The sequence below is a fragment of the Lactuca serriola genome, chromosome 1 (assembly GCF_051521515.1).
Source record: "Lactuca serriola cultivar US96UC23 chromosome 1, Lser_US96UC23_V15, whole genome shotgun sequence".
In the NCBI taxonomy this organism is placed as follows: domain Eukaryota; kingdom Viridiplantae; phylum Streptophyta; class Magnoliopsida; order Asterales; family Asteraceae; genus Lactuca; species Lactuca serriola.
The window spans coordinates 147,757,117-147,767,268 of record NC_136408.1 but is presented as its reverse complement, the minus strand read 5'-3'; positions in this window follow the sequence as shown (position 1 = coordinate 147,767,268).

Sequence of the window (10,152 nt, the reverse complement as noted above, 5' to 3'; positions counted from 1 at the left end):
GGGGTTTATAAGGCCAAGCTTCTCACCCTAGGGAGCTCCGGTTTTATTCGTGAAGAAGAAAGATGGATCGTTTCATATGTGCATCGATTATCGGGAACTAAACAAACTCATCATCAAAAACCGATACCCTCTTCACAATGTAAGGAAGAACACAGTCAACATCTGCGGTAGGTTTTGGTAACACTAAGCATGGAGAAACTATATGCAAAATTCTCCAAATGCGAGTTCTGGAACCGCACGGTGGATTTTCTGGGTCATGTGGTCAGTGAGGAGGGAATACATGTGTGATGGGTTTCGAGAAATACATCATTCCTATGGTGTACATGCAAACCCTAATAACTTTTGGATCAACTTTGTCTAATGAACATGGAATTGAATATCCAAAGTTATAAACCCTGGATCTAGCATACAATTAATCATATTAACATAAAATAGGGTTTAGATCGAACCTTTGATTGTTATATAGCAATAACAATCTAATCCTTGGCTTCCGAAAGCTTAGTGCCTCAAGTGTTGCACCTCTAATGGAGTCACAAACACCAAGAATAACAAGAATGATTAGGAAAAGAGAACATGCACTCAAAAACGTCTGGAAACCCTAATCCAAGTGTTCACCATGTTTTTGGGGACTAAGGGTTCCTTATATACTTATGTGGGCTGCTAGGGTTTCAGTCAAAACCCTAATGGACAGCTTAAACTCTAAGCAGCCCATGGAACCTTTTGGGATAAGGCCATGGACGAAAATATTATGGGCTCCCATCATAATTTCATTCACCCCTTGTTCCTTTGGCATTCCTTAGCCCAATAACTCAATTATCCAATAATTACAGTCTAGTCCCCTATATTTAATTAATCTCTTTTAGCCACAAAATTAATTATCAATTAGTTCTTGACTAATATTAATTAAACAATATGATTTCTCCTTTAATATATTATTCTTATAATATATTAATAAATCATGATTAATCTCTTTTCTCCTTAATTCTTCCTACAAGTTGCTATGGTGAAGGCAACCCAAAAGGACCATGCTCATAATTAGGTCAAGTACATACCAAAATACTGATGGACTTAGACACTAATCCAACAGTCTCCCACTTGGATAAGTCTAATAACTATTTTGCATAACTTCAGAACCTGATCAGCAATCATAGCTTTCAAAAGCGGTTATCAACTCTGATCTTGTCAGATGCGCGTGTCCTTTAAATAAGGGATCATATATTCCTCCATTCTCAAGATATCGTATAGACACAAGACATGAATTTCGATCATTCACTCTATACTGTTTCCCGACATCCGATTTATGATGACTGACAACAGACTACAATTGAACACATCAACTTAGTCCCACTTGGCCAAGCGCTTAGGTGTCATCATTAAATCATCAAGGGGACCACATATATTGATTTTATCCCACCTTGGATAAAAGGAATGGATAAACTTTGACTCAAATTCTCGTTTGCTCTTACTCATCAAATCACACATAACAGTATGTTTTATGAGACCAAGTTACTGGTGCGTTTACATATTATCAATGTGTAATCGAATTGTAAGTACAACTCACATGTCTTGGTTTCAAGAATGTACAATATTATCGTCTCACAATTACTCATGATAAAAACCATGAAGTGATTCAAGTGAGCGTGGGTTTAATCCAATACTCTAACCTTATCAAAGCACTCATGAACTCTACAGCAAATGTGTGCTATGTCTAAACACTCTAGGCAATCTACAGACAGATTCAAGAAAGTCTTGCTTCATACTTACTTCCAATGTATGACCGACTGTGGAGGTTCGAATAACCCAATTATTTGCGAAGTCAAAACATGCTGATTGAAACGCAATAATAATATTTAATCCTATATGGCCCTAAACCCTTTGAGCATAAATAAAACACTTTCATTTAATTACCATATTCTTTACTCATTATTCATTGTTTACCTTTTCAAAAAATCAACTTATTACTTGAATTACAACAATAATTGTCCCATCCTCCGAGCATGCACACTATGTTTCCTATGGTCCAAGCTTTGTGAAATAGATCAACTGAAAACTTTTCCAGTGATGCTCATTTCACAATTCCTAATCCTCAACGATAGTGTAAGATTACACGGTTCTTGCCACTACTAGAATATGTTAGATTCTAACATTTTATGCAACGATCCTTTTGTAAAGTCATAGCACAATAGTCAACAAGACTTGGCCAATGAAAATACAAGGTTCTCTATCAAAAATTGTTATAAAACAATTCTATAGACGTGATGTATCTCACTCAAAGTACATTCCTTTGAACATACTTTTTGCATAAAATTTTCTAATCTAGACATAAATTGTTAATTTCCAACTCCCAATATGGAAACATTTCCACATTTTCCATACGACAACTCATTTTTAATAGAATCTTATCTATTCACAATAATGTTGATATGGTCCATCCAACACTACACTTCCAACTACTCACAAGCAACAAATCTTTGGCGAACCTTAGATCATCCTTTGATAGTTGTTTAATAATTTCAGTCAAAAATCATTCTAGTCCCTTTTCCCTCTTAATGCGCTAAGCATTTGGAAAAAGTTAGAATGATCAAACATTATAGCATATGCAATCGATCCTATACCTGAAGCGTATGGGGCACGATTCATAATGTCTTACATAAAGACGTGATACGTTACCAGTCTTTTGCTATAATATTTCTAATTGCCATTTTCTCACAATTTTGATTATGAAAAGGGATGCTGTAATCATAACATAATTTTGAGAATGCAATTATCCTTTCCATATATATAATTTCCTCATGTTGAACCATTCCAACACAAAATTTATATATATTTGACTAAATTTGATTAAAATTCCACAATCTAAGCCTTTAGATTTGAAATGAAGTATAATATTCTCTCCCTTGATTATAGCAAAACAACTTTTCAACCCTTGCGACTTTGCAAAGTATAACTCTTGTTTATAATTAATATTGCTAACTTGCAATACTTAACATAATAATCATGTTCCCACTAACATGATAATTATTTCCTTACCAGCATAACACTTTTGCTCCCACTAGCTTTGACATGTATTTAGAAAACAGTTGAACTTCCAAAAAATAATGATTATTTAATTCCTTAAGTTCATATTTCTATTACCTTATGCTTTGATAGGCCTTTATATAAGCTTCTTAAACTCATACACTTTTGTTTTAGAAAGCTCACATGTGTGTCTAAACAAATTCAGAACTTATGTTACTAAGTCCCAATTGTTTAGACTAATTGTCGAATCTCACCATTTGAACTATGAAGAGGGATGTCGTAATCATCATCGAATTTGAGCATACAATTTTCACAGCTGCTATCTCCTTAAAATCTCTCTTAGTGAAAGCATTTCCTCACAATCATTTTCATGAAGGAGTGAAACCTTATGTCACTTAGATTTTACAGTGTATGTGTTCTTATCCATATCAATTTTGCCAAAACCAAGGTTTTCGATAAATTCAAGCTCATATGGACTGAACTTGTTCCATTTTGATTCCTTGCCTCATGGCAGCATGAATGCCCACCATGTCTTCCAAGTAACTCACCACTACATATCAATGTACTTTCCATTGATCAAGGTTCATTGTCTTTATGCCTTCAAATGAGAACTCATAGAACTCACATGCATAACTAACTCAACTGGAATGGCACAGAAATAAGAGTATGACAGGTTATAAACCTCAAGTCACGTGCTAGTGATGATCAACTAGGTTTACTCTTGATTTATTCCTGAACCGTTTCAAGACCATTAAGACTCCCACTGACTCCTTGACATATAAGATTCTCTTGTCAAGAAACATTCCTTGACAAAACAAATATTCAAGAGTTAGTGTAGCTTCTTATCAAGTTTAAGACTTCACTCAATTGGTCTTAGTTGGTATTTTTCTTATCCAAGACATCACAACTTACCAATTTCAAATGTACAAGAATAAGAAACTTTCTTATTCTACATTTGATAAGTGTTACAAACCTAATTAAGACTTTTCACTCAAGTCACAATCTTGGAGTATGACTCTAAGACTTGGTTTTGGAACGAAGTATGATTGACTTCTTGATTTAACCATTTTCACAATTCTTGATTCCTCTTCTTAGACATACAAATGCACTAAGACTTACTTAGAGGATCAATTGTGATATGGTTCTCAATCATTAAGACGATCATAAAACACAATAAAAGGTACTCTCCCTTTTTCTTAGAATACAGAAACTTTTATCTTTCTGCCTACTTGATTCTTTTTATTAGTTCTGCTATTCATTGAAACTCTTCCAATCAACTCAGAATTACACTTATTCTTATAAGTATAATCATATTTACTAAACTTTAGTAAATCAAGAAGAATATCTTTATCACTCTTGTGGTGGACTTGATCAATGCACAACCTAGTGTACTTGATCTCCTAGTCTTTCACTTGACACTTTGTCAAAGAATTAGTCTAAATTCCAAACGTGAAAGTTTTTCATTCATCATACAATACACATTTCATGATTCCAAGTTTCTGTCCGATTGAAACTTGGGCGATGAGAATATTTCCTTATTTGGTAAATTCTTGACATTTCCACAAACAGCAAAACAAGAATCATATCCAACTCAACATTGCTAAAATACAAACATCCATTTTCACACATGCCATTGCAAGGATAAATAAATAAGATAAAACTCAAATTTTATTTTATTTCGGAAAAACTTTTCCTTACAGTGCAATTCAACTGAAACCTATGCTATTACACATTCCTAAGCAATTTATTGTAACTCTAAAGTAGCAGCTCAAAAATCTGATCTTTGAGTCTATGCGATTGAAATCCATTTCTTCACGATCAGATTCAGCACACTTCTTTCTTAAGCTTTCTTCCTTTTCTTCGATCTTGCAAAACATCAAAATGTAATCTAATCACATTATGTATTAAGAATCTAGAATAGGAACTTAAGAGGAGATAGATAGTGGATTTTACCTAAAGTAGAGCCATATGCCATGACTCTCCCATCTCTTAGATCTCTCAGGTAGTTTGGGTAGCTTCGTGTGTTATGCCCCTTCTCTTGGCAATAAAAGCAAATGGACTCCTTTGGCACATTACATGGGTCAATCTCATGCTCAGTCCTTTCTGAACTTCCAATGTTGCCAGTGTCCATTGAATCTTGGGAGATTGACTCACCAGACAAATTTGCTTGACTAGCATGCCAAATCATTGTTGATTCAGCAGCTATAAGCAAATAAATGAGATCAATCAGGGTCACATCGTGTTCCATCATATAGTACTCTCTTACGAACTCACTATATGATTCAGGAAGTGACTGAAGAACCCAGTCAACAGCCAACTCACCTGAAATCTCGACACCCAACATCCTTAACCTGTCAATGTGTGACTTCATCTCTAAGACGTGTGCATACATAGGTTTCCCATCTTCGTGTTTACTTAACAAAAGGTTTTGAGTGAGCTTGAACTTTTCAAGCCTTCGAACTTGTGGATTAGGGAGAACAATTGGAGGAACTAGAGGAAGTGAAGCATGACTCTCATTTCCTTGATCGTATCATGGAACATCATCTTCATTTGGAAAGCTTGCTCCATGGGATTTTGGAAGACCATTGTAAGATTTAGACATCTACAACACGAGAGAAAATTCAAGTCAGTTGATAAGAATCCTTGATGTAACACCCAAAATGAAACATCAAGGCTAGGATCCAACACAGTATTCTACAACCTAGAAGAGGGATGACGTAATCTAGTTGCAGAATATTTGAAGGTAGGTAAATGAAGATTTACCAATTTCCACCATGAAAACAAAAATGAGGTTTAAGTTTTAAATGAATTGAAACTCTTAGATCTTTTGAGATTCATTGAAATTTTCAAAGGCATGTTTAATCTCAAGCTTGCGACTGGGATGCCGAGGATCACAAACAAGGTGTGAATAACCATATGAATCTACGTGGTGCACTCAATGCTACTATCACCTAATCAATGTGTCGGTTATCCACACGCGCTCCGTTGATCTATGATAAACATTGAGCCACCCTTCGCCACCAATTTCAATCCCAAATTAGTGTGCCAGTTAACCACACATGCTCCACTAACATTTGACAAGGGTATGAAGTGTAATTCCATGGATTAGCATACAATTTCACATTTTGCTTAAAGTAACTAGAATTTGGGAATTTGTAAAAGCATGTAGTTACTTTGTACTTCATTATACTTATAATGGAAGGTTTCATCGTATCCTACCCGTTCGGCTAACGACCCTCCACTAGTCAAGAGTGCGGTGGGTAAGAGTGGATACCCATTCAATCGCCATTTTATAGGCAATTTCCTTAAACACCCCTTATAGACCAGCTTCGTGAATGAGGCCTACTAACAGTAAGACTGACTGTTTACTCATACATCCATATATAATATTAGACTTTTAACATATATATAGAATAGGGTGTGTTTTACACTTTTAAAATACTAGGTGGTTTAATTTAATAAATTATACTTTTAATTTAATTAAATGTAAACCAAAACTTTATGATTTTATTACATCTCTTTTAATTATACACTTTAATTAATTAATAAAACCACGAGGGTGTAATATGAACTTTTCAAAATACTAGGGTTTTACAATTTAACATTTCAAAATTAAACTTTTAATCAACTTTAAAACTCCAAAACTTGAGCACAAATTTTTGAAGTTTTTCAAAACATTAGGGTTTAGAATTTATATATTTCCAAATTATACTTTTAATCAAAATTTAAATTCCAAAACATAAAGGCAAGTTTTTGAAACTTTTCAAAACATTAGGGTTTAACTATTTAAATTTCAAAAAATAAACTTTTAAGTTCAAATTTAAACTATAAAACCTTAAGGGGGAAATTGAAACTTTTTCACAAGATAATTCAAATCTAAATTACAAATAATCAATCTTTATCTAATAAAACAAAAGATTATCTAAATTTTGACAATTATCTTCTATTTTGGTAAGGATAATCTCCAAATATTGAAAAAATATGGATTTTATTAATAAAAAACATTTTAGGTAATTATCCATAGCCAAAACACGTCAAAATCCCACGAAATCTGGTATCTACGACTCAGACTCGTCGAGTCAGCACTGGACTCGTCGAGTTCCCAGTGGACTCGGCAAGTTTAGCTATGGACTTGGCAAGTCCAGCCCCCATAAACCAATTTTTTTTATTTTAAGCATGAATAATCAACTATAGCATCAAATACATCAAACAAACAGCCCAAGGCTCTGATACCATTGATGCATTTCGAGCAATACATCATTCCTATGGTGTACATGCAAACCCTAATAGCTTTTGGATCTAGTTTGTCTGATGAACATACAATTGAATATGCAAATCTATAAACCCTAGATATAGCATACAATTAATCATATTAACATAAAATAGGGTTTAGATCTAACCTTTGATTGTTATATAGCAATAACAATCTAATCCTTGGCTTCAGAAAGCTTAGTGCCTCAAGTGTTGCACCTCTAATGGAGTCACAAATACAAAGAACAACAAGAATGATTAAGAGAAGAGAAGAGCCACTCAAAAACTTCTGGAAACCCTAATCCAAGTTTTTACCACGTTTTTGGTGCCTAAGGGTTCCTTATATACTTATGTGGGCTGCTAGGGTTTCAGTAAAAACCCTAACGGACAGCTTAAACTCTAAGTAGCCCATGGAACCTTCTGCGATAAGGCCATGGATGAAAATATCATGGGCTCCCATCATAAACTCGTTCACCCTTTGTTCCGTTAGCATTCGTTAGCCTAATAATTTAATTATCCAATAATTGCAGTCCAGTCCCCTATATTTAATTAATCTCTTTTAGCCACAAAATTAATTATCAATTAATTATTGACTAATATTAATTAAATAATATGATTTCTCCTTTAATATATTATTCTTATAATATATTAATAAATCATAATTAATCTCCTTTCTCCTTAATTCTTCCTACAAGTTGCTATGGTGAAGGCAACCCAAAAGGACCATGCTCATAAGCAGGTCAAGTACATACCAAAATAGTTATGGACTTAGACACTAACCCAACAATGTGGAACCCTCCAAGGTCAAAAAAATTGAAGGCTGAACAACCCCAAGAACCCCAATAGATATTAGGCAATTCTTAAGCCTCGTTGGTTACTACAGGAGGTTCATACATAATTTCTCTAAGATCGCCAGGCCACTAACCACCTTAACTCAAAAGGGTGTACCTTTCACCTGGGAGAGGAAACAGGAAGTTGCCTTCTGAACCTTGAAACAAGCTCTTTGTAGTACTCTGGTCTTATCTCTCCTAGAAGGGACAGAAGACTTCGTGGTCTATGGTGACACGTCCAATCAAGGATTAGTTTGCGTACTCATGCATCGAGGAAAAGTCATAGCATACACGTCAATACAACTAAAGAACCACGAGGTGAATTACACCACGCATGATCTGGAGCTGGGAGCAGTCGTGTTCGCACTAAAAATCTATAGGGACTACCTCTACGGTACGAAGTGCACCATTTTCACCGATCACAAAAGACTCCAGTACATTCTAAACCAGAAGAAACTCAATATGAGTCAACGGCGATGGGTTGAGCTAATGAACAATTATGAGTGCAAAATCTGATACCATCCAGGCAAAGCCAATGTGGTGCTAGATGCCCTAAGTTTGCTGAGTCAAGTCTCTAATAATGACCATCCATTCCCACCTGTCTTCGTAAATCAGAGAGGCTCAACTGGAAGCCTTGAGACCAGAAAACATCACAAACGAAGCCTTACGTGGGATGCACAAGAATCTCATGATCAAAGACGACGGAGCCTACTACCTTATGGACCAAATCTGTACACTGAGTTTTAGTGGCTTCAAACACATGCTTATGAATAAGGCCCTCAAAACGAAGTACTTCGTTCTCCCAGGTTCGGACTAAATGTACCTGGATCTCAAGCAACATTATTAAAGGCTGAATATGAAAGTCGAAATTGCTACCTATGTGAGCAAGTGTCTGAATTGTGCCAAAGTTAACGTAGAGTATCAGAAGCCCTCTGGTCTACTATAGCAAGCAGAAATACCCGAGCGGATGTGGGAAAGGATAAAAATGGATTTCAACACCAAATTTCACAAGACAAAGGATGTAATCGACACCATTTGGGTGATTGTCGATAGATTAACAAAATCCGCCCACTTCCTGCCAATAAAGGAAACTGATAAAATGGAGAAGCTAACCAGAACCTATATAAGAGAGATTGTGAGATTACACGGCATATCAAAATCAATTATCTCAAACCGAGATTGTAGATTTACCTCTCGGTTTTTCCAGTCACTTCAGAGGTCATTGGGAACTCAGCTTGATATGAGTACTACTTAACATCCCCAAAAAGATGGACAAAGTGAGAGGACCATCCAAACACTGGAGGATATGCTAACGGCTTGTGTGATATATTTCGGAAAGGCATGGTATGTTCACTTTCCATTGATTGAGTTCTCATACAACAATAGTTATCACACTAGCATCAAGGTTGCTCCATTCGAGGCTCTATATGGACACAAATGCCGATCACCTATGTGTTGGGTGAAGGTGGGAGACACACAGTTAGCAAATGGGCAAGTGCCTGACAGCACTCTCATCGGTCCTGATATCATCAGGGAGACAACTGAGAAGATTATTCATATTCAAGAACGACTAAAGGAATATAGTGGCCGACAGAATAGATACGCAGATAAAATTTGAAAGCCCATGGAATTCGAAGTCGAGGACCGCGTGCTATTTAAAGTTTCTCTTTGGAAAGGGATGATACGCTTTGGGAAGCATGGGAAATTGAATCCAAGATACATCAGACCATTCGAAATCCTTGCTAGGATTGATCCGGTGTCTTACAAGCAATAATTACCACTAGAGCTCAGCAATGTACACCCTGTCTTTCATGTGTCCAATATGAAGAAATGCCTATCTGACGAAACTCTCGTTGTCCCGCTTGATGAGATTGAGGTAAATGAAAACCTTTATTTCCTAGAGAAACCCATAGAAATAATGGACAGGGTAGTAAAACGAACTAAACAAAGTCGCATCCCCATTGTGAGTGTCCGATGGAGTGCCAAACAAGGACATGAGTTCACCTAGGAATGCTAAGACCAGATGATGCTAAAGTATCCACATCTCTTCCAA